Consider the following 3,918-nt stretch of genomic DNA (forward strand, 5'->3'; position numbering starts at 1 on the left):
AATAAATAAAAAAACAAACCCGAATTTTTAATAAATTTAATGTATTTTAACAAGTAAACAAAATTTTACGAACAAACATTGAATTACATTCGAAACGTTAATTTTTTTTTTTTTAGTTTCAATGGGAAATGAATAAATTTATAACGAGTTTGTTTGTTTGTTTGTTTGTTTGTTTTTGTAAAATTTAAGTGTATGTAATTTCAATAAAAGAAAATTTTCTTTTTCTTTTTTTTTTCCCCCCCCCCCACCCTATTCGCGTAAAAATAAAACGAATCGAAAATGCTTTATTATTATTATTTTTTTTTTTTTTACTTTTGAATTTTTTATTTTATTTTTTCATTAAATGGAAAGAAATTATTTAAAAAATGAAAATTTCGTAACCGTCCTTTTCCTCTACCGGATGTACACCCGCACTTCCGGTCGAAAATTTTCTACGTTAATTTTTTTTTTTTTTTGTTTTTATCTTTTTCTCATTTTTTTTTTATTAACTCTTAAATTATTTTTAATTAATAAACAATCATAGAGTAATAAAATCATAGAATAAAAAAATCAAAGAGTAATAAAATCATAGAATAATAAAATCATAGAGTATAAAAAAATAATTTCTTTTAAATAAATCGTCGCCCATTTCAAAATTAAAAATTTTTCGTTTCCGTTTTTTTTTTTTTTTTTTCCACGATTTCATTTCCGACGGAAGATAAAAAAAATTAAATTTTTAAAAAGACGTGGCACTAGATTAAAATCACACAAATAATTTTTTTTTTTATTCAAAAAATAAAATTAAAATAAAAATAAAAATTTGAACGTTCTTCGCCCTACCAAACCTTAAACAATTCATTCATTCATTTATTCATTCATTCATTCATTCAATCAATCATTCATTCAAATTATTATTATTATTATTATTATCATCGACTTAAAAAAAAAAAAATGGACGTTAACAATTTGTAACGCGTTGTAACGATTAAGGATCGTAACAAAAACGTCGTGATAATAATTAATCAATTAATTAATTTATTATTATTATTATTATTAAAACTTCAATACAGTATACATCACAATGATTATTATTATTATTATTAATTTTCGAAAAAAAAAAAATTTCACGTTCGGGTAAAAAGAAACGTTTGCGAACGTATCAAAAAAAAAAACAAATACATAATAATATACATGAATACATACATAGATGGGTGGGGGCATGTGTGAGGGAGGAGTGAGGAGAGGAGGAAAAGGAGGGAGAGAGGGAAAGGGAGGGGGAGGGGCGTGTGAAGAATAAACATGCAGACAAAACAGACATACAGACTTTATCAGTCTTTTTTTTTTCTTTTCTTTATATATATACATTTATTAAACAGCATTATTACATTGTTATCATTATCATTATCAGTATTATCATTATTATTATTTAAAAAGAAAATTTTCGAGCGGCGGAAGACGTTTTTGTTTCAATTTTTTCCGGAAAATTTTTATAAACGGACGAGAAAAAAACAAAATGAAATAAGGCAATAAATAATAATAATAATAATAATAATAATAATAATAATAATATTGAATTTGTTTGTTTGTTTATCACCGCCGACTATTATTATTATCATTATTACGAAACTACAACTAAAACATTTTTCATTCGTTATTATTAATAATAATAATTATCATAAAAAAAAAAATGGCGGATTTTGTTTCTTTTTGTTTGATATGCGATTTTTTTTTTTTTTTTTTAAATTATTTTGAAATTTTAAAAAATTACGTCCGTTATTTTAATAATGATAATGATAATAATGATAATGATAATTATTATTATTTCTCAGGTTGGTTTTTATTTAAAAATCTGGACCCCCGAAAAAAAAAAAAAAAACAAAAGTTTTTTGACGCTCTGGAGAGAACGAAAATTAAACCGACCGTTTGCTCGTTTTTTTTTTTTTTTAAACAACAGCAACAGCATTATTATTATTATTATTATTAGGTAGTCGGGTACCCTGTACAAGTCATGGTTCCGTTTTTTTTTTTTTTGTTTAAGCGTAAAAAATATTTTTTTTTTTTCTTATTTGTATATGAAAAAATTTTAATCGGCATTTAATTTAAATTTATGTATTAACAATAATAATAATAATAATAATAATAATGATGATGATAATGATAATAATAATGAAAATGACGACGACGATGATGATTATGATGATGATAACTGCATCGTTTTTTTTTTTTCGAATTCAAAAATAAAATAAAAAAAGTTTTAAAATTTTAATATAAACGTCGGCCATTTAAAAAAAAACTCTGGTAAATTAAAAAAACGATAAATCGATCGATATATCGATAAATTTTTAACGATACGAACGGAAAATCGAAATTTAAAAAAAATTTTTTAAAAAAAAACGTCGTAACGGTTTTCGAAAGCGCGTGACCTTGAAAAATGACGTCGCTCGTTCGAAAAGGCGGAAATTTCGTCATTCATTTTTTTTTAACGGTTCAAAATTAATTAATGACGTCATCAATCTCAAAAAAAAAAATCTTTTTGCATTTTCCCCGTGACGTTCGTCGAGATGAAATTTTTCCACAACGACATCTATCGATAAAAATTTTAAACGAACCGTGCCTAACGTATTCGGTGAAAATCTCTAAAAGAAATTGTCAAATCGCAACCACCCTTTCCCTCTTCCCCCCCTCTCTCCCCTTCGTACAAACAACAATTTGACGACAACCACCTCGTTTAACCGTTTGTTCGCAAAACAACTTTCAACCACATCAACCATATCGTTTTCCACATTTCACCTTCCCTTATAAACTTTTTTTTTTACTAACCTTTTTTTCTCGTTTACTCTCCGCTTCATCACTTTTTCTATTTACACGACATATTTTATTAAATAAATTTAAAATTTTTTTATTTTGTAATTTTCTTTCGTGTAATTTTTAACAAAAAAAAAAAAGAAACTTTTTCCCTTCAGATAACAAAACGTTAAATTACTTTCCGCCATCTTTGTTTAATTACACCACCGCCTTTTCGAAAGTCGTCTGCTTTGAAACGATTACGCAAACACACACCATCACCTTTAACGACGTACGCGTGTTATTAAAATACAATAAAAAAATTTTTTTTTACCTTGAAAATATGAAAAAATTTTCTAAATCCTGGATAACGAACCCGTAAACCCTTTTCTTGTAATTTATCCAATCCCGTAATCATCCCGTATCATCCAGAACCGATCCAGGAACCGTCAAAACAACAATTTGAATATAATTTTCAAAATCCATCCTTCGAAAAATATTTTTCAATCGATTCCACCTCACCAGCAACGAAACCCTAACTAAAAATATTTAAAAAAATAAAAAGCAGAAGACAAAAAAAAAAAAAAAATGGCCGACTGATCGATATCACATATGAATAAGTATAATTTACTTATTTGTTAAAAAAAAAAAAAAATTAATTTATTGCAATAAATAATAATGATAATAAAATATCAAAACGGCCATTTTGTCCGGCTTTTGTCGTTTACATTTAAAAAACAAATAACAATGATAATAATAATAATAATAATAATGATAAAAAAAATTATAATTTTTTTTTTTTTAACTTTTTCTTTTGAATTCGTTCAACTTTCCCCCTTCCCCTTCGCCCTCCCCCCCGTTTTCCTTTTAATTCTTCTGGAAGATAAAAAGTCTCGTCCATCATTTTCAACTGCGGATGAATAACTTTGCATCCTTTTTAAACACTGGAAGAACTTTCTTGCTCGTCGTCATCATTATTTATTTTTCACGAAGCCACCTTTGGCTAAGAGTTCTGCGATTCTCTGTGGTCCCCTGTCGACACAAGGGATTAAATAAGGCATAGCATCGATTGTAACGTGAAACAAAAAAAAAAGTCGTGGAAGAAGAATGATGGTGATTGGATGAATAGGATGAGGGGTGGGGGGGTTCGATTTT

Source organism: Pediculus humanus, genomic scaffold, assembly GCF_000006295.1.
Source record: "Pediculus humanus corporis 1103172108309 genomic scaffold, whole genome shotgun sequence".
NCBI lineage: Eukaryota > Metazoa > Arthropoda > Insecta > Psocodea > Pediculidae > Pediculus > Pediculus humanus.